General features: G+C 32.1%; 1 protein-coding gene and 1 pseudogene across 1 annotated transcript in view; one reads left to right on the forward strand and one right to left on the reverse strand.

Moving 5' to 3' along the window:
• LOC129946452 (uncharacterized) overlaps positions 1 to 23,426 on the forward strand; it is a 38,579-nt gene that overhangs the window by 9,620 nt on the left and 5,533 nt on the right. The window lies entirely within an intron of this gene.
• Positions 14,873 to 15,290, reverse strand: LOC129946451 (40S ribosomal protein S12-like; annotated as a pseudogene).

Below are 23,426 nucleotides of genomic sequence, written 5' to 3' on the forward strand. Positions count from 1 at the left end.
CCGATTTGATTTTCTACTACATTTTGGAATTTATTTAAAAAAAAGTTTTGTTGTGATTGTATGACTTTTTCTTGTATCCTAGTTCGTAGGTTCATAGGTTCTCAGGAGAGGAAGATGGAATTTATTTCATGTCCTTGTCACTACTAGCACTTATAAAAACTTACACAGCAGCGAGTTAAAATGTTTGCTATACATAAAATATTAACTACTAATGGGGTTAACTGATGTTATAGACATTTTCTGCAACATTTTCCGGTGTGTCCTGGTAAGTCAAGAATAATGTTTCGAGGGTAAGGGTAACCTGGTATAAGGTTTATACAAAATAGGACTGCTGGTCTATTCTTTTCTCGTATCCTGGAATACACTTTAAATTGGTTAATGGTGGACGGAAGTGACTTTAGCTTAAGGGCGAACTTGGTGGGATGTTCTGCATCTGGAGAAAATACCTGTGTGTTTTGTTTGAATATATATCCAGTATGTGTGTACGAAGACCTCTTTATCTTCTATACCTATGTATGTACTTGTGATATGCCTGCTGGTGTTTAAATTTTAAATTAGGTTAATGAGAGAAATTTTATTCATAGTTTGATTGGACTGAATTTGGGGAATTCAATTCTTGATTTTCATCATGAAATTGCGCTTGCAATAATGGAAAACAAAATAAAAACTATATTATGTGTATTGGTACTTTATAATATGCCTACGGAGGAAACACCGCAGTTAAATAAAGGTTGGTTAGGGGAGTTTTTGTTAATTACAAACGCATTTTTTAAGTAAATAGGGCTTAAAGTAATGCGGTTGATACAAAGCAATATAAATTGAAAAATAAAGAAGGAGAAGAGAACCCTCCAAAATGCAAAAAGACATACAAAGGTTGATGAAGGATTAAATTTTCAAAATTAAGAGATATGTTGCAATTTATAACCAGTAAAAATAAATAACCATTTTACTACATAGAAAAGCCTTTTACTTTTCATAATAATCCGTATTTTGAGACGATTTTTTTTTTAAATCTCTGTTTCTTCACTTTACGAGGCCTCATAAGTGTTCAATTGGGTTTAGGCCACGGGATTGTGATGGCCATTCCATAACATTGTTTTTTTTTATTGCAAGTATTTTTTAGACAATTTTGAAGGGTGCTTCGGGTCATTATCTTTTATGAACTCTCATTTAATTGGCACCTCCTCTTCAGTTAATGTTAGCATAACTGAATTTTAGATGTGGACAAAATTCATTCTCTACAAGTTGGTTTCTTATTGTTTTATACGGACCAGTGTCTGTTTTCTCAAAGAAAGAAATGGTTTCTTCTTGCATTTTCTTACCAATAGTGTATCAAAACGCGAAGAAGTTTATCTGTTTTTTTTTCTTCTTGTTTCTTCTTTAGGCGTAAATCTAAAGTTTCAAATGCTTTTTTTCTTCGAACAGTTTAAGGTTGTTGCAATTTCAACCATCACTTTTCTAGCTTTCCTGGTTTTTTCATCACTTCGCGTTCAAAATGAGTATAATGTAATTCAGGGTCCAATGTAATTCACGGCTTTTTAAAAATTTTGTTAGTATCGAAAATAAAATATCTGACAAACTAATAAACAAATTCAAAAACCCTATTTGCATAAATTAAAAACTGACCCTTAAGTTAGAGTAATAGTCAAAATATATTGTTTCTATTATATTTTCCAGGCGAAATCATCATTGGCCTCAAACTTTTTTACCATTAAGTGAAAACAAAAAGTTATTCCCACAAAACAATTTTACCATTTGAAACCATTATTAGGTACCATTAAAACATAGAAAGACTATAGCCAAAAGACTTAATTACTAAAAAAATATTCTGTATCGAAAATGATGAAGACACATATGTTTCTATTATTTTTTCCATTAGGTACTGTATATCAGTTCAGTTAATTTTTGCGCATTTCTTGATATCCGGTTTTATTCGATTTCTCCGAAATTCTCTCCCATTTCGTCATTCAGTAATTTCCAGTTTATATAATTATATCTTAACTTTGTCACTGGGCGTATTACTTCCGTAAGATTCTACTTGCGGAAATTGGGCCTCTATAACTCCTATTCCTGGAAATATACTTCAGCTCTTTCCAATCCTTCCCGAATCGTGCTGATAATTGTTAAACAATCCTTCGTCAAGTATTTCTAAGGCGGCTCACTTGTATGCTCTCCTGTGTTAGCGGTTTTTACAACATTGCTAAGCCCGCAATGCATTCATCAGCTTTTTGAAGCATGTGGATAATTCACTGCCGCTTTCGTTTTAGTATAATAAAATCTATGAGTTCCCGACCCATTCTTGCCAGAAAATCTCCAAAATATTGCAAAGGCATCTATTAATTAAGGGTTGTAGTTTTCTTGCAATAGTGTACAAGTTTTGCACCCATAAAACGACACGGCTTCAAAATTTGAGTTGAACAGTTTTAGCGTAGTTTTTAAGCTAAAAGAGTTGTTTCTCCATATTTTGGACGGTATTTCTGATACGTGTGTTCACTTTAAGATCAATTCCGCTACCCTTCTCCATATTTTGGACGGTATTACTGATACGTGTGTTCACGTTAAGATAAATTCCGCTACCCGCAGAGACAATACTCTGAAGATATTGGAAATATTCTACCAACTCTACCAGTTCTAATTCTCGTACTTTTGTAGACTCCAATTCCATATTTATCAGGAATTTTCAATTGACATTGTTGAAAACCTTCTTGAAATCCGAGAATAGAAAGTGAAGTGGTGATCGATATTCAACGCACTGTTGATCAACAATGTGTTAATGTTGTCCATACAAGAAAACCCAGAGCAGAGTCCTGCTTGTTTAGCATTAAGTATGTTTTTGGAGTTGAAAAGTTTATGTACATAGCGAACCAAATTAACAGATCTTAGGAATTACAACCCGAAAAATTCAAAGAATTTACTGATAACATATATTTTCACATAAGTCGAAAAATAAAAAAAAACTTTCTTCGGGGCTTAATATTTTTGTAGTTAGAAATGTTCTAAGCATTTAGCATTTTGTTAACTATTCCAAAACTTTAGTCTTTGCATAACTAATAATACAACAAATTCCTTTTTCCTAAAAACTGTCTTTCAAAAATATCCGAACAATCTTAAACATGGGATACAGAACAGAAACTGAAATTGTAAGTGTTACAATTTGATAATTCATTTAATTAAAAGGTACCCTTAAGTAAAAGAAGCCATTTTGATATTTCAACTGTATGCTAATTGATAGTAAGATGGACAAAATTGCTAAAAACTGGTAAAATTAAAGCTTTAACAGTTTATTGAGATTAATGTATTATTCCTTTTTTTGAATCAAGTATTGATCTAAAAATCAGTTTCCTACCAACTGATTTATTCTAGAACTTACGCAGAAAATGTCAACTTTTCGTTGATTTAAAGCTTTTTCCCTTTTCGGCTATGATGATTCACTGCTGTACCTTTAACAATATGTTATAATCTTTGTTTGTTCAAGCATATAGCGGTCCCTAGTGCAATATGCTAACAAATTTTATTTATAAATTAATCAAAATTAATGCGGCGCGCGCCCTCTTTTATTTCTGATGTTTTCCCACAGTTTAGGGACAATCTCTAAGAAACACGTGCTAAAGCTGTTAATATTAGAAGAAATAAAACATTGACTTTATTTCGTCATCATCGCGCACGCTGATGTTAATCACCTCAAGCCAGTTCAGTATTTAACGTGTCGGCGGTGGCGTAGTCGTCTAATTTTGTCATTGTGGGCGGTTGATCTGGCACATTATAAGCTTATTCGGTGCAATGGTAGCAAATCTCGTTGTCGTTATGACACCATCAACAGACCAGACCGGCATGGCAGCAGCAACATAATTTTCTATTGTAGTATGATCACTGATCGGTGTGTTTGTCTATCCAAAGAGCTAAAGGTGATCGCTGTCAGTAGTTTCTCAAACACCTTTAGTCGTGCATCGTACTCACTGGTATACCCGCCGAACTCGTCTTGTCGTTGTAGTCGCGTCGTCAAACAAGCTAAAAATAAATGACTTATTTGTTTGCCAAAAACGACATTTTTATAAAATGCCGTCTTACGGTCTCTAAAATAGTCGCGGTCGCGTGCCATTTCCCATTTTAAACTTTGAATTGTAAACAAACTGTAAGTTTAGATAGATGATAAAACAAACTTCCGTCATTTTATTAGCCCTACACTAGACACATGTTTTTTTTGATCGTTGATCGTTGTGACGCTGACGGACGACTATCGAGCGGTCTTTGCCGAGACATGCCGCGACACTCGACGATGGTGGTGTGATGATCATTGATCCATTCTTAGTTTTTGATCTAAATTTTGTATTGTTTTTTTGATTTATCTTCTATTTTGGTAAAATTTTATTCAAGATAAATTTTCAAGAAACGAAAAAAGAAGAATTTATGAAAGAAGATCTGACGACTTGTCAATTTTGTATACGGTACCTTTTTGCAGGTGATCAATTTAGCATGTTTACACTAAAACTTACACCTTTTCGCCGCTTTTTAAAAAATTCCATCAGTTTGCGTTGTTTGGGTTTTGCCTGGTGTATCGGGGGCGGGCGACGCGACGGTAGAAAGTTATAGGTAACGTGTTGATGGTGTCTAAATAGGTTTTGTCTTCTTGGCAATAGACTTGAGATAAAGTTTTTTAGTCAAAAGATGCAGTGAGTGATTCACGTGTGGGTGCTATGTAAATAGTTGTTTGATTTCAAAGTCTTTATTTATTTATATATTGTTGTTGTTCGTGCAGTGATGGAAAAGTTCATGGTTTATGAGATTTTGATTTGATTTACATATTTTGTGTTTTTCTAATTTTTTTTTTTAGTGATAACATCAATTTTTATTTTACATGATGACGGATGTGTAACCTTAAAACAACAAGTGAAAGCAAATAGATAAAATCAAAACAAAATGAGTGAATATTATTATTCTACTTGTACTCATCTTGGTTATACAAAAGTGTAATTTTATCAACGAATGTGTCATTTATTTCAAGTGAGTAATGAACTGATGATTGGTTGTTGTGAATAAGCTTCATTGTTTAAACAAAAACTGAACATAGATTTCTTAAAAGTCATAAACATAACATTTGAAACGAAATTTTAGAAATTTACTAAGCTTATAAAATGATTTATCTTATTTTAAACGGTTTTAACATCTTATTATCTCTTAAAATGTTGCTGAAGTAAAAATCACGGAATGGCTACTTTAAGTTTTAACAATTTGCTAAATTTATCTTGTTTTTGTTTAATTATTTGTCAACCACAATTGTTTTGTTTTAAATAAAGAATATGTTGTGCAGAACAGTGTGATGTTTTATATCCCAAGCAAATTACTTCCAAAAACTTGGTTGGTTAATAATTAAACTCTAGGCATAGGCTTGATAAAATTCGGTTTTTGGTTGAAAACCTTAGCACCTAAGATCGAATTACAAATCGAAGGATTAGTTTAACTACTTTTGTGTGGAGAAATATTCCTAAGGCTGATGTTCGTTAGTTAACATCCCAATAGAATACGAAGTTTAACCTATGTACAATTCACGTTTACAATTAGTAGGACCGTTTAAGTGTGTTTGCTTTGTATATTTTCACGAACTGTTTAACTATGTATGTTCGGCTAGCTGGTTTTTAATAAAAGTAAATAAGCAATTTATTTAAAAGCAAAATGAAGAAAAGGTTTAAAGTTTTGTAGTAGATCGTTAATTGGTAGATATTTAGAAACTACTTAGTAAATGTTAAGCCCTAAAGATAAGATTGTTTAAAATTTTGAGCCAAAGTTGTTAATGTCATTGCAGACCCCTCAAGAGACGATTGGTACTGAGAATAACAAAAATGTATCAAAGCCTTCTTGGATTTTTTTTCTTAAAGCTTTAACGGAAAATCAATTTTATTATACGTTACTTTAGCAAAACTTAAGCGCACGTTATTTCTGATTTGGAAACATTCTTTGTTAGTGCTTGTATTCGTCTAAAAGCGTTATGTTATATTGCCTAAAGCCTTTTTCAATAAATGGGTTATTTACACTGACAACATTTTTCAAATCGTACCAGAAGTTCTAGAGACTTACGCGTTCAACCAAACAAACAAACTCTTCATTTCTATCATTTTTGTATTCCTTTTAAAAAAAATACTTATTGGATTTTTATCATTACCTAATGAATAAAATAATTTCAGTCGAAAATCAGTTTGTATCAGTTGGTATCATTCTTTGTATTATTGTATTATTTTCATAAAAATCTGTCTATTGTGGTTTTCTGAAATTTTTTTTAAATTCTTTTTTTTTTTAAACAAAATTCAATTATTAACTTCCCATAGGAAGTTATTGTAATGTGTCCTATTTTGTCCATAGCTCAAGAACCGGAAGAGATATCCACTTCAAATAAATTTTGTCATACAGATAATAATGCATAAAGATGCAAAAAGGGCTCTCAAGAAAATTGCGTCGGTGGTTTTTTTTTACCATAGCATTTAGAGAAAAAAGTTGACAATTTAGGTTAACCCTAAATATAACACTAACCAATAATGCTAGGAACTTGAAATTAATTTTATATTATAGAATGTAACTTGATACCAAACAATTATATTTTTGGAAATCGGACTCCTTAGTACGAAGAATATTTTGCGACCCCCTTATATAGATTGTCTTTTTTATGTATCGTCGAACTTCGATTGCTCGAACTTCGATAACTCAAATTTTGTTTAATTAACATAATGTGGCAACTTATCGAATTTGTTTGCTTGTATAATTGTATGAAGGAATTCATAGGTAGGCAGGAAATACTCATCCGATTGCTGAAAATTTGATTCTACCAGCGGCTTTAAATATTGTGGAAATTATGTTTAGCAAAGTAGAGGTAAAAAAAATCAAAACTATACCTCTATCTGACAATACCATTCAACGCAGAATAAGCGATATGACTTTTGATGTTAGTGATCAAGTCATAGATAAAATAAAAGAAAGTGCTTTTGTGTCCTTGCAATTTGACGAGTCTACGGATATTGCGGACTGTGCATAGTTTGGTTTTTGTTCGATTTGAATACAATGAAAATTAATGGAAGTAATATTTTTTTTAGAGTGCTTCCCTAAAATACTACATGCCAGTGCTTGCATATTACATTCCCTGAAGCTACGCAAAATATGAGTATTTCATTGGGAAAAGAAGTGCATTGCTATTTGTAGCGTGGGAGTAAAAGCCATGACTGGTTTTATTACCAAATTAAAAGAACAGATCCCAATCGCTTATTGGACGCATTGTTTTCTCCATCGCCAAGCTCTTGCGTCCAAAATCTTGCCAAATGAATAATGTCAAGTTTTAAATATTATTAAAAAAAATGTGAATTCTATTAAAGGCACAGCGTTGCAGACACGATAGATAGATGATAGATAGATTTTTCGATTTTTTAACATTCGTTTACATACATATGTACATTGTTCACAAAAATAATTTAGTAAAATCAATAAGGCTTGGTTATGCCGTCTACTGACACGACTGTTTCGAAAAGTGTGTAAAGATATGGAAGCACTCCATCAAAATTTACTTTACCCTACTGAGGTTAGGTGGTTGTCGAGAGGAAAAGTACTAGCCAGAGTGTTGGAACTTCGCTCTGAACTTTTATTAAATTTGCAGCAGGCCAAGTGAGAATACTCTAAATTCATTTGTGAGCCGGAATTCATTTTGAAATTGACTTTTCTTTCTGACTTATTTAGCATTTAAATGTCTTGAATGAAAGCCTTCAAGGGTGGGATAAAATTCAGTGCTATAAAGACAAAATCCATTTCTTTACAAACAAAATTGAACTTTGGTCAATGCCTCTAAATCAAAACCACTTAGATTCATTTTCCTCGACACAATCTTTGATTGAAGAAGTCGGATGTGAGATAAATATCAAGGAATTTATACCTGGTATAAAAATGGTGCTAGAAAAGCTCAAAGAAGAAATGTGTCATTACTTTTCAATAGAAGAGATATCGAAGAATATTAGGTAAAGGTGCATCTTAAATCCATTTTTAAATGCAAGCTGTTGATGAGGCAAATTTGGCAATCAAGCTCATGGAAAGTCTGTTGAATCTATCTGACGCTGGGGTGATGCAATTGAAATTTAAGTCTGTAAATTTGGATACATTTTGGTATAATAATAATAATAATAATTAAAAGTAAAGACAGAAATCGCTTAAATTTGGAAATCCAATTAACAGTTTTTTTATAAATAAAAAAAAACTGACTAAAAAAATATTTGTCACCTCGAAAATATTGCAAAAAGAGAATGATTTTATCTCCAAAACAATTTTGTGCAACGAAAAATAAAGTTTTTTAACATCTGGTTAAATTTTGGGAAAAATCGAATTGACATTTTTTTATTAAATATAAGAACCTAAAAAAAGCATTACTAAAAATTGATTTTCGACTCAAATATCTTTTCAAAACTTTGAAATGTTGGCTTTAAACTAATTTTATCTTACTGGAAATGTTGTTGTCAACGTTCAGTAAATTTTTTAGAAAAATCAAATTGACATTTTTTTAAAAATAAATTAATAAAAGTTGGTAAAAATTGAATTTCGATTTTAATATCTTTTTAAAAACTTGAGATTATGGCTTCAAACTTATTTTATCTTATAAGAAATATTGTTTTGAATATTCGGTAAAATTTTGAGAAAAATCGAATTGGCTGTTTTTTTACAAAAAATAAAAACCTAAACAAACAAATTTATAAAAGTTGGTAAGAATTTATTTTCGACTCAAATATCTTTTCAAAAATTTAAGAATATGGCTCCCAACTAATTTTAACTTATAAAAAATATTGTTGTCAACATTTAGTAAAATTTCGAAAAAATCGAAATGACAGTTTTTTTTACAAAATATAAAAACTTTAACAAAAAATCAATATTGAGTAAAATTGTCTTCAAACTTTTTACTAAACACAAAATATTGTTTTCGATATTCATTAGTTTTTTTTTTTTATAAAAAACCAACAGTCGGTTATTCATAAAAAAATAAAATCTACAAAAAATAGCGCGCAAATTTGGTACAAAAATTTGATGTTCGGTTCTTGATTTCTCTCAAATTAATTACATTCATCCAATTTGTAAGAAATTAAGAAATAATAATTGATTAACATTTGTTTTTGACTAAAAATATATTTAATAAAAATAAATTTTCAAACCAAACTATTCTTTATATGAAAAGTGTTGTTGGTAATTTTAAAATGTTGAAGAATAATTCAACTAACAACTTTTTTAACCCCACACGAAAACCTACCAACTTGTAAGCAAGACAAATTGACAGACAGGATAGGAACTTATCAGTGTGGGTCGTATACCAGCCTCTTTTTTATGTTGTTTAAGTCATTTAAGTTTTTTAAGATAAAGTTAAAACACTATTTTATTTATTCTCGTTATCGAGGATACAGTGCATTTAAAAATAATCATCGAATTCCACTTTGTTTGCAGTTCCTGTGTTTGATGCTTCCAGAGAACCGTTTTTTAAAGTCTTAATGAAATCAAAGTAAATTTAACATGGCTTAATTTGAAAACTGCATTTTCTCTCGCAAAATTTGTGTTGAAACAGAAAAAGCCAACAAAACAGTTTCTTGAAACCAAACTTAAATCATTGTCTACGGTCCATATAATAACGTTCATACATCACTATACCGTAGAGTACACACTTCTAAGTTAACCTTCAAGCTTCAACAACACCAAAAGTCTACTTGAAATTCAACTTGAAATTCTTATTTCAGACAAACCCAAAAACCCATTGTCTTATCCATATTGTGTTTTCTCAAGGCTTCTTCCTCCCTTTTTATACGAGAACATACATATACCAAACTAGTGATGCACGTTTCGAGTAGGTGAGTCAATTACTCTTTACCATAGACCACTTTTTATCCTCTTTGATGACTGAGATGACACTCTTCACTGTGTTTTGTGGTTCTGTCATCATGCTTCTCGTGCTTGGTTTGTGCTTGGTCGATAAAAAATTTCAATGCAACCATTGAAATTGCAACTTGTTTCCAGTTCATAAGGTAGTTTACGTTTTTACGTTTCTTTTTTTTTTTGATACGAGTATGCATTCGACTCAAACTCAAGGTTTTTTGAGGACATGCTTGTGTCATATGATATTGTCCAAAAACGAAAAATAAAACAAGCAATTCCCACAGAAATAGCTGGGATTTTAAGTGTCAGAATTGAAGGTATTCTAAAGTAGAAAAGTATTGCTTTTTATTTAGGAATCAATAATTTACATATTCTATAAATGTTTCGCATAACTGACGCCAACCTAACTTTAGTTTGTTTATTGGAGCATGTTCATTAAAAACATGTTTCGTCTAAAAACATATAAAACGGGCGAGCAACAAATGACCAATTTTGGAGGAGATGCCCGACCTAAATACACATTTTTAATATGCATATTTTTGCAGTTATTATTGGCATGTTCCCAAGTTTGCATATATAATTTCTGTGCAAAAACCTCATTCATGTTAACATAAATCAATCATCACTGTGTATGAAAATTTAGGTTTTTTAAAAACTTTTTTTTTTCTTCTTCACCCACCTGACCTAGAAGAGCAACAAGATCTAATAAAGTTGCATTCTATTTAGGCACTGGCAGAGTTAGAGTCAGAACGTTTGCATCATCATCATTTGCGAACTTTTCATCACTTTTTTATAATGAACACACGTGTGCCTGATGTACAACTTACAGTGTATAGCCTGCACAAAACACACACACACACAACACATAACACACAAACTATCCTTGCCTAGTTCCAGAGTTGTCTAGTCCTAAATTGGAAAGAAAAAATAATATTATGATGTTGCTTACGGTTTTGATGACGACGAGGTATCCTGATGATTACGAGGTTAACAGCATTGCATGCAAATTGCAGATTAAATGAACCTCACTGAAATAAAGGCAGCGCAGTGTTAGCAAAGGCAGTGTTGTGTTGTGCTATGTTGTGCTGTTCTGTGCCGTGCCGTGCGCCACTGAACTCCAACCTGGGCTATGTACATCTGACATAGTGTTCTACTATAGAAAGAAAAAAATTTCGCCAAAGTCTAATGAGAATTCCTCCATCTTTGTTTTTGGCTCAAGTGGGTCCTGTGAAAGTGTACAACAAAAAAAAGGAAGAATTCTCACCGACTACTATAGATATGGTTTTGAAATTATAGAAGAAGAACAAAAACGCCGACAGCCCTGAAAAAATTATTGAAAGTATCAAGAACTGTATTGGATTGAGAAGAAGCAATGAATATTTTATTTAAAGGGATTAATAAGCTGATTCTAGACGTCGAATAAACTATGAACTCAAACTAAAATAGGTCCTTAGTATAAAATTCAAAACTTTAAATAGTGTTTGAGCGAAGGTGGTCGGAAAATCTTTTTAACAGTTTTCTTCTGCTCAACAAACCAAAATCAAAAAAATAATTTTCTAAAGAATTAAGTTGTCCTCTTAATTTCGAATGTCTCCTTTTAATTTTTAAAAAATATTAAAGACACTCAAAAACGGTGTTTCCAGCGAAGGCTTCCCAGATGAGTGGATGAAGGGAATTATCGTCAAGCTAACAAGAAAAGGAGATCTAACAAAGTGTAAAAACTGGAGAGAAATTTGCGTTCTCAGTGCCGTTGCCAAAATAGTAACAAAAGTCATACTGGAACGCATCAGAGAACACCTTGAAGCCACACTCGATGACGAAAAAGCAGGATTCCGCGCTGGATCCTCCTGTATTGATCATATCAACACCCTGCGGACCATTATTGAACTGTGCGTTGAATATCGACCACCACTACACTTGCTGTTCATCGACTTCGAGAAGGTTTTTGATAGCGTTAACAAGGAGTGTATCTGGTTAGCTTTACGGAGGAGAGACATCCCAGAAAAACTAAATGCTATTATTAAAGCAACACATGATCCAAGTTTCACGTTCTGCACGATATGGTCGGTTGTCGGATGATTTTGAAATCCAAAGCGGAGTCAGACAGGGCGGTATTCTGTCGCCAATGTTGTTTTAGTTGGTTATAGGCGATGTACTGCGCGCAGCTTTGTTAGGTAGCGGAGGGATCCAAAGAACTTTGATATCCTATTTAAAGCACTTGGACTACCCGGACCATGTTTGCTTACTCACTCACAAGATCATGGATCTCCATCGAATCACAAAAAGTATGGAGAGAGAGGTAGAAGTTGTGGGATGATTAATTCTGGCAAAACAAAAATGATCAGCCTCGGAACCCGACCATGCTCTCAAATAAATATTTCTTCGAAACCGGTGGAAAAAGTGGAGAGATTTTAATACCTTTGAAGTATCGCGTCCATCGAAGGCGGAACCGAACAAGACGTCATCTGCCACATCTGTAAAGCAAAAGCTGAGTTCGGTATGTTGTCGAAAACTTGGAGGAATAACTCTATCAGCGTAAGAACAAAGCTACAACTGTTCCGAACCAGTGTCGAATCTGTGCTTCTTTATAAGTGCAGAACTTGGAAGGTTACTTTAGCCATAACAACAACTCTTCATGAAAAAATGGCTTCGTAACATCCTAAGGATTTTCTGGCCAAACCGTATATCAAATGAGGTCCTTCATAGGACAGGCCAGAAATCTATAGACACTATAATACGAAGGCGTAAGTGGCAATGGATTGGTCATACGCAGGCCAAGCAATGCAGTGGAACCCGCTCACACAAGAAGGAAGAAGAGCTGCACATGGCACAATACAGTCAAAGCAGAATCAGCGCCACTAGTCAAAAGTTGGAGAAAGCCGAAACAATCCATTCTAGAAACAGTGTAATAAGTTATATTAGTATCTTTCTTAATTTCTTGAACTTCTTACTAGTTCTGAGTAAATTTTATTCAAATTACGAAATTTTGAGAAACTTAGTTTTTTATTTTATTATGGTTTTAAAAAATAATATTATTCTTATATTTTTCCAATTTTCAAAAACTTTGTGCTGTTTTTCCTTTTCTGTCTTAGTATAATGGGTTTAGGTTTTGTACAAGATTTGGTTTATGAATACATTTTCAAACTGTACATCCACTTAAAGCCTTTTAAACGTTTTTTTTCGAGATTTAAAAAGTAATATCTCAAAAATCTGATGTGATAAAGTAATTTTGGAGTCAGACCTACATTTAAGCTATCAAAGTCCAATGAAAAAGTGTAATCAGGAACAAAACCTCCTCCAGTGTACTTTATCGTTTTGTTTCTAAACAGTTCCTTTTCCCTAAGGACGTTGTTATTTTAAAAGTGATCAATATTTATTTGCTTTTTTGAAGTTTTCTGCTACTACAATTTTCGTATAAAGGAAGGAACAAAGTTTATGAAATTCTCCTGAAATCAAAACGTGTTGTTGTATACCTCAATGTTTATGATATACCACGAATAAGGTTGATAATATTTTGAGGTTTATACACGATGGAAAATGTGCATCTTGTGTTTGCAAAAGTACCATTGGTCGTTTGTCGTATCGTTCGGTGTGATGAGAAATTATTCATTTTTGTTTCTTGACTCGTCAGAGCATCAAGCAGGATTCAGCACATCCTGCATCCGCATTAAGAAGACCTAATATGATGGTGTTTTGGTCCTCCTGTGCTTTGATCCTGATGCTGGATAGTAGTTCCGTTCCGAACCGAACCGCGTACACGAAACTATAACTATTCTCTCACCACGTTCCAATACAAAATAATGATGGTTAAATATTTATTTGAGCTGTTTTTTGAAAACGAAAAGCGCTAGTAGAACTAGAATACAACACAGAGGTACGAGAGGACATGGGAAAAAGATATCGCTTGCCTCTCTCTGATGGATGACAGCGGATGTGAATCTGTATATGCGGTTGTATGAACACAAAAACAAATGAAGCGTGTGCATTTGCAGGACTACCTATCCTTATACATATATATGTACCTACAAGATTCACTTTTAGAACTCTACAAACTTATGTTTCTACTCCTGGTTATCTAGTACTACCTTACCTACCTACGAGTATATAGCACTTTGTTTTAAGGAAATATCGAAAAGTCATTTAGGAATCGTGTCACTATACTCACCATACGAAGAAGTAGCAGAGAGAGAAAAAGAAACAAAAAAGCACACAGAGAGTTAAGTTATGCATCCTTGAAAATTATTTGTTGTTTTTTTTGTATTATTCGGTTTTGTTTTCTTCCTGGATATTACAACAAAAACGAATGGAAAAAAAAATGAAAAAGGAAATATGTAGATCAAGAAATAGGTTAGGAGAATTGTATTGTAAATACATAAAATATGCAAAGGCGTTGACTTGTTGAGGAGTTTTGGGTTTTGTTTTTACCTATACTTATAGGGAATCACTTTTTTTCAGTATTTTAACATAATGTATAGGTACGTATTTTCAAAGGAATGTGGTAAAGCAGAATCTACATGGGTACAGAAACAAAAAATTGAGCTTTTTGCGGTCATAATGTTCGTTAGTATATTTTATAAAAGTGAAGTTAGTAGGTTCCAAAACCGTTTGACTAATTACCACACTATCAAAAAATTTCTTCTTTAAAAAAGGAGTCAAAAATTAAATCACAAATACGATGCAGTTTCTTACCTTTCAAGCGACTATATTTTATTAAACTTATGCATATACGCACTTTTTTGGGTTTGTTTAAAATTGTTGACAATTTGAAAACAAAAATGTTTATTTATTATTTAAAAAGAGGAAAATAATAAAGATAACAAAACAGTTTGACCAATAACCATATTTTTAAAAACTGTATTCTTTTTTTGAAAGGCACTAAGAATTAAATCACAAACTTAACTTTTTTTTAGTTTTCTAAGTTTTATTTAAAAAAATGCTTAACCTCAAGTAGAATGTCGTCTTTAACTGAATCGTAAACTCATATATAAGCAGCAGTTTAACTGTTTTGCCTGAGGTTCTCTTTGACAACATCTGGGATGTTTCCTCACGAAATCCTTGATGACGACGACAAAGTAGCCACAAACCTTACTTGGTTTGCCTTCTTTGTCGATTTTGCAAAGTCAAAACCATTCGCCGAGTTTATTGTGTGAATCGACGTGGATCAATGGAATTTGATGTTCTTGAGAGAGGGCTGTGATGAGTTTCTTGTAAAGGGGATCTTCGAAAGATTCACCCAAAATAGCAAGGTTAGCCTGACGTTTGTCAAGAGATTTCCAGGCTTGGTATATTCCATCAACTAAACCATTGGCAATCAAGGATTTCTTCAAAACCTCTTGCAAGGCAGTGTTGATATCCATGGCACCTCCGATAACTGGGGCAGCTGAAGTCACATCTACATCAATGTCGGCCATTTTTAGCTAATTATGTCGTCATATAACTTTGAAAATCGAAAAGAAAGAAAAAAATGTACTTTGGTAGTTTAAAAACTATGATAAAATGGTGCACTTGGACATATACTTTTTTTTTAATTTAATTTTAATTTTTAACAATTTTACTATATGTTTCTATGTTTTTGTCGTATTTTTTTGGCCTCTATCTTTTTTTTTACCTCAGGCTTCCCTTTATATTTAACAAATGACGTTTGACTTACGGTACTTGGATTTACTTCCTTACTTAATTAAGTTGGCGCTACAGTCCTGTTTGAACTTGGGCCACACCCAACAAACTTCTCCATCTAGCTCGGTCCCTAATTAGATTTGTCCAGTTTCGCGCTCCAAGTTGGGTGAGGTCACTTTTCACTTATACGCGGCTCCTGATTCGCGGTCTTCTTCTACTACGCTGTCCTGTGGTTGTGGATTCGAAGACTTTCCTGGCCGGATCATTGGTTTCCATGTACTCTACGTGACCCAGCCATCTTAGTCGTTGGACTTCTACCCATACGGGAACGTAGATCACATAAAGAACTTTTCTCTCGAACCGACCCAAGGTGCTCTCATCCGCTTTTGTCATAGTCCATGCTTCTGCACCGTATAGGAGGACGGGGATAATGAGGGTCTTATATAGCAACATTTTGGTCCTTCGAGAAAGTTCTTTTCCACTCAATAGCAAGAGTTACTCTTCGTTTGATCTCAGCACTGTTGTTGTTTTCTACGTTTACAGCGGAGCCTAGGTAGACGAAGTCTTTGACTACCTTAAAGTTACGCTTATCGATGGCGACGTTTTGAACGATCGGTATTGTAGGTCTTTTCTTGACCAAGTTGAATGCAAAAGTTCTTTCTCCGACGTTTTCTTTGTAAAATCAGGAGTTCCCTAGGGTAGTCATTTAGGACCTCTACTATTTATCTTAGAATGATGTTTCTTGTTTAGTACGATACATCTAATTTTCATCTATGCAGATGATATGAAAATCTTCGAAAGTATAGAATCTCTAAACGGTAGATTACAACTCCAAATGGATATGAACGACTACAGGAACAACATCAGCGAAATATAGAAAGCTTAAAATAAGCGTTTTTTTTCTGACACTCTAAAGATCAGTGCAAATAAAGAGTAAAAGTACTAAATAAGTCAAGTAACACCATGAATCGATTGGTATTTGTTTAAGGACTCCACTATCCATGGACTTATATTCTCGGGTCTTTTTTCTGCTACATAAATTCCAAAGTTGTTTTTTCTGTCCTCTATCTCCTGTTCCCTTTCCATATATTTTTGCAAGTGGATCTTCTATAATGACTTTTATCCTCCGGAGTAGAAAATTTAACTAACCTTTAAAGGACGAACGACAGAGGATATACGTTTTTGCAGACAACGAAATGATACATGTAGGGAGAAAAAGAGTTCGACAGGCACTTTTTTTTTCTGTTGTTGTCTTGCTTTTGCTATACTCGTGTCGTATATTCCACCCCTTATGTCATGATGGTGGCATATGGTGTTAGGGCGGGGGTTGTCCTCCTTCTTTGGTGATGTTGAAAGCTAAAAGTTTAATTACTATCAATTGGTGTCTTTAGCTTCCCTTTTCTCACAGTTTATGTATCGACAAGGGTGAAATCGGTTAATGGTATTTAAATTAATAAGATAGACAAAAAAATACCACTAAGCACCCAAAACAACAACAACAAAAACAAAAAGTATGAGGAAATAATAAGGTTACAATAAATTGTTGTACAACAGAAAAAAAAAATATGCACGCTGTATATTGAGAAATTTGCTTAGTAGGTCGATACGGTAGTATATATACTCTGCATTATGGTCCTTATTGAGAGACAGTCTCAACGTCTTTGCGGCGTCCTTATTAATGTTTTATCTTACGCTAATTATGTACAAATCGCCTACATCAAGTTGTGGTTGCAAAAATGAAAAACGAAGTATCATCTCGTAAAGTTGTTGGCCAAGATTAAATGCAGTAAAAAAGGAAGTAGCCAGCTATTGATAGATCAATAATTTTTTTCATATAATGAAAGGTTTGTATCTCTCTTGAAGTTAGGGGAGAGTTGCCTTAAGTGAGTTCCTAGAAAATATTTGATTTAAAAAATTCACCGAATTCTCATTGAATAATTAAAAAATCAATTCAGGATATTGCATATTTTGTACAGTGCCTGACATTTCATGTACAATATCCTGTTTGGTATTATCCCCTATGAATATACGTGGGGTGGCTTGAATAACATTTACTTTTTTACTATTGTTTCATTTTTTCCATTGATACATTAAACAAAAAAAGGAATCCTATGAATTCGTGCATATTATATATTTCCATCATTATATCTATTTTCCCGCTTACTCATGACATTTAATGTAAAATTTAACACACCGTGTAGCAATATTGATGAATTTTTATAGACTTGGGGTTGTTGCTGTGTTTTGTGTAAAAAAAAAAATAATAATCGATTATAAAAACACAGGGGTTGTAAGTGCTTTTGTAAATGTATAGGGTGAACAAAAAAAAAAACTCGAGTATTACACTTATTATTATAAAGCGGGGAGCTTCCTTTCAAGCTTAAGTCATTGACAATATGTATGAAATATTTTTTTTTTTTTTGTTGGTTTTTATTTTTTAATAGAATGCAATTTCCTGATTGAAATTAGCTTAAAGAATTGAATTGAATTATAATTATATGATAAATTGATAAAGGGTTCTAGAGATTTTTTTTTGTATACAAATACAAATTAAAAACTAATTGGTGAATCGTTTGCTTTGACACCCTAAATACATTTTTGCACACTAATAGTTAAATTTGAGTTTGAATGAAAAACATTTGTTGTATACTGAGTATTTATATTAACTGGAAATGTTGATTGGTTTAATATGTTATTCAATATTGATAGAGAGTTATCCATTTTGCGATTTCAAAAGTTAACGTAAATGATATTTCATGATATTTCTTTTTATAATAAAATTTGAACGTTGAAATCAGGTGTGAAACACTACAACATTTAAATGACCACCACGCTAATTGTTGCAGGATAGATTCTTTTGAGGTAGTTTTCGACTACTTTTTGACACATAATATGCGGTATCTTAGCCATAACTTGACGAATGTTTGTTGTTAAGTGTTAAAGAATTAAAGGTTTAACTGCATGAACACGGTAGACCACCCAAAAAAAGTCCAGCGTTTTCATATCGCATGATCTTGGTGGCAAGTTGATATCGCCACAACGAGAAATGACTTGGCTAGGAAATGTTTCTGGTATTAATTCCATTTTCTGTCTTGTTGAAACTACATATTCTTCAAATACTAATCTTTAATAACAGGCAAACAAAATCGTTTTCGAAGAAGTAAGGACCAATCAAACCTCCAGGCAAAAAATTGACTTTTTGTGGATGTAATACCCCCCGAGTTGGAAATATGCTTCGTCGCTGAATACATTTTTTTTCGAAAAAGCAAAGTCCACCGCCTGTTGTTCAAGCACCCATTCGACGTATCTTCTACGTTATGAATGGTCAACTGGCTTTAGTTGTTGTGATGTGAGCTGAAGTTTATATGAATGTAGGTGTAGATCCAAATACAAAATACGCCATAATGTGCCATAAGACAGTAATAATTCCTGAGAACGGAATCAACACATTCGGGTATTCGGCAACACTTTCACTCACAGTACGACTGAAACGATGATGCACAGGGCTTAAAATGTCTGTAACCAATCCAGTTTCTTCCAATTTCTTCCAAAATTTGCCAATTGCTTGCTTCCTTTTAGAGCACGATATATGGCTGTGAAAGAATCACCATTTTTGAATAAGGGTTTAATAATATTTATGCGTTGCGTGATAGTTAAACGATTCGTGTTCGTAAATGTCAGACTTTCAACTGAGTCGCTTAGTTGAAGAAGAAAATAAGTTTATGTCATTTTTGAATTCTAGCGTCGTAGAGTGCTGCTGAATGGTACTGAGTTTCAAGTTGTTTTTTGATATTTTTATAGTACTCGCCGTTACCAATTTTGACTCAGAACTCTGACATTATACAAACATGGTACAATATATCTAAAAGTTTTATTGAAGCGTACATTTATTTTACAATTACATCATCACAAATATTTTATCTGTTATAAAGACGAGAAAATCAAAAGCCTTTTTTTCAATATGCGTATGTATACTTTTTCTTCAAAATATATTAAAAATATAAGGTCTATGACGAGATTGTCCAAAGGTTAATAATCTTGATATATTATTTAAAGTGCACATGTTCTTATCTAATTATTATCTGGCTTAATGCCCAGACCCAGTTTGTCTTCTTTGAGGGTTATAGAGTTTTCTAAAACTTTATTTGGACATAATGTTCATAAAATTATTGAACTTTTCTCGACACAATGCACCATACAATTTTTAATTGATCAATTACTGTTTATGACTGTTTGGCAAACTATCTTTTATTTAACACTGTCCTGATCAACGCAGATTAAATTACGAATATTTACAACATAACAGTTTTACTTTCGATGCTATTTCCTCTTATTAAACTCATACAATTATGGATGGAATATCTAGTAACCTTCTAAAAAAATGTGCTTTATATGTCTCAGATGTGATAAGTTATATATTAAACTTAAGTGTTGAACAAGTTCATTCAATAATTTAAATGTTCGTAGGTGATCCCTCTTTATTAAAAAAAGATAGAACAAATATGTCCAACTACAGACCTATTTCTCTTCTTCCCACATTCTTAAAAAATTTCGAAAAATTAATGAAAAACAGAATTACTTCTTTTTAGATAAAATTGTTTTTTTTTTTTTAGCGAATATCAATTTGGGTTTCGTTCTGGAAAGTCAAGCGAAGATGCAATTCTTCAATGGTTGAAGTCATATTTAAAAGAAAGAGTTTAAAAAGTACTTAATGGTGTAATGAGTGAAGCTCGATATATAAAATCTGGAGGACCTCAGGGCTCTGTACTCGGTCCTTGTATTTTCTATGGTTTATATTAACTTTCTCTTTAGGTTGCACTTGAATGGCCCTGCTAAGGCTTTTGTGGATGATATATCGTTTACCAACCAGTCAAACTCAAACTCAAACTCAAACATATCTGTAGCATTCAAATTAAAGAAAATATCGAAATTCTAAGAACTTGGTTCTCGGTTCATTAGTTAATCCTTAGTGAAAAAACTAAAATAAGGTCATCCAAAACTTATAGTCCTCAGCTTTGCAATTATAATTTTATATTTCATGGGTCAAATTGTAGACAATTCACCTTTAGTTTACATAGTTGTGGTAGACCTAATTTTCAAGCTGCTGGTTCTTGCGCCGATTCTTATTTCAAAACTGATTCAGTGTACAGTTTTAAATATTTAAGAGTTACAATTGATTTTAATATTAACTGGAAAGATCATATTTTCAATATAAAATTATTTGATGCTCATTACTAGAAAAATGTATCTGTTAAAATCATTCTGCTCAAAAAGAGTTTTAGCTTTAATTTATAACCCTTGAACACTCTAACATACAATAATGGTTTTTCTAGCTGGGGTGGTTCTTATGCTAGTACTTTAAGACCTTTGTTGATTGCTCAAAAACATCTAATTAGAATCATTTGTAATACAAATCGATTAAATTAAAGTTGGATCTTATTCAAGGATTTGGGAATTCTACCTTTGAGACACCTTTACATTCAACCAAAGTGATAACATTCTAAGTAGGAACTCGCAGTTTTATAATCTACGCATACAAAATATTCAATATCCTCACTGCTCATAATGCTCATGTCTTTAACGTTTATACTGTCGCAGCATCCAAGTCATTTAATAACTTACCAACATCTATAAGAACTTTTCGAAATTTAAACTCATTTCTTAAAAAAGTTAAAGACTGGCTTTTCACAGTTGACTTAAATTGTATTGATAATTATTGTTAAAGAAATTTTGTTGTATAAAAACTGAGTATTTACTTTTTATTATATTTCTGTTTCTCTTAATTTATATGAAATATGTTCTAATTCTAATTCTTATCTTCTTTCTTTTTCTATCTTGTATGTAATATCTGAAATAAAAAAAATAATAACTTATCTGATCACTTGGCTTAAACAAATTAATTATTTTTGACGCACTGATTGTCACCCCACATCACTTTTTAGTTTACATACATTTAAATTCGTTCAACACTAGCTTTAAAGCTTACGAATGATAACTATTATTTATTCTTTATTTAATGTACGAATTTTATTAACTAGTTGTAAAATGAAAGTTAATGAATAAAATGTGTTTCTAATTCTAATTCATACATTCAAAAATATTCTTACTTTTCTTTATATTAAATGTCATTTTAGTCTGATATTCATTCCATGATTTAGACCTTTCAGTTTTGAGAGTCTCGTAAATCGAAGTTCTTATTCAAACTGTGATCCAAAATATAGTTCCAAATCTTTCAATTCTTAATTCAAAAATTGAAAATGTTAGTTAGAACTCTCGTACCTTATTTATTCCTAAATTTTTATTGAAGTTTTTGTAATACGAAAAATTGATAACTTACTGTATTGATTTTCCATCTGAACCATTTTGTAGATATGGATCAGGTAGATGCTTTTAATACATCGAAGTTCATAGTATTACCGCATTGAATTCAATACAATTCTCCACCAAAACTACCAACAACCAATGACCTAATTATAGTAAAGTTATCTGATTGCAAAATTCGCTTGACCACGGACTTATACGCAAATTAATTGGAATTATATACCTCTCCCTACATATGTAGGTGGGAGAGAGTTCTCTATCAATATTTCCAGTTTTGGTTATCAGGTGAATCATTTCAAAATGTTTAATAATGTACCAAGTTGGCACCTTGGCATTAGGCAAAGGCAGGCAGTCTAAACGGTTAATGGCTTAATTGGCATGTTATCTGTAGTAACATGCACTTAATCATATAGGAAGTAACTTTTTGACATGTAAATTCTTTAATCCACCGAATCAATAAACAATTTTAGCAAGAAAATGTAATATAAAATTATTAAACTTATTATTCCTAATCTATTATTATGAGTAAAAAATTTATAGGTAGTTTTATAGGTAGTAGGTAGTGAAGATTTTGAAGAACAAGATTACGAGTTTTTGACTTTCCAATTTTCCTTTTAATGACCGATTGATAAACCCCCAGTGCAGTGTGTAAACCACTAACCATTGTTAAGGGCTTGAGTATTGTCATTGATTCATTTTTGAAAATTTTGTTTATTGACGAAGCCATTGTAAAGTCAAAAAATTGATATGAAAATCATCAATCATCATTTAGGCAAAATACGCATATATACTGCTACCATTGTTAATATTAAGTAACGAAAAGTCCTTGAAAATCCAATGAGAGTAATTAAATTTTCTTGACAAAAATGCTGTAAGTTGTAACTTTTAAAAGGTAAAAGTTTTTCAGCTATACTTTTTATATACGAGCCGACAGCGGCGTTTCGAAGTTTCAAAACATGTCAAATGTCTTTAAGTATCTCCTTAAATTTCTGTTGGCAAAAATGTGTCACTTCAGAAAAGGAATAAATAGAATAGGCTCTTTTCTTAATTTTAATTTTATTTTTTAGCTTATAATAATAATAATATTTTTGACATAAAATTGATTTTAGAATAAATAAATTAATTTCCGAAACTTAAACTTAGTTTTGTATCGTTTTTAGTTAACTTACAAAGAACGACTTATTTTAAATAGGAAGAAACAACACAGTGTAGCTATTAAAAAGCCCATTTAAAATGCAAATCTATATTCCAACACATTATTCATAAATATTTTTAAAAACTTCTAAAACATAATTTTTAAGACGTTATAGAAAGTACCCGAAAATTCCACATAAAGTTATTCTAGTTTTTTTTTAATATAATTTAGTTTGCATAGCTTAGTACTTAAAATTTAAAAAAAGTTAAAACTTCAAACATCGAAAATAGGAGCTCGAACTATAGGTCCAATGTCAATAAATATCTTTGTTAAAGGGTCATATTTAAACGTATATTGATGGAATGAAATAGAAATGTTTTGTTTTAATTGTATGTAAAAAAACTTTGACACTTAAAAAAAATAAGAAAGAAGGATTTTTTTAAAGGGGGTTTAGTCCTGCGCAATGTGCTTCTTGGTC

This window comes from Eupeodes corollae, chromosome 2 (assembly GCF_945859685.1).
Source record: "Eupeodes corollae chromosome 2, idEupCoro1.1, whole genome shotgun sequence".
Lineage (NCBI taxonomy): Eukaryota > Metazoa > Arthropoda > Insecta > Diptera > Syrphidae > Eupeodes > Eupeodes corollae.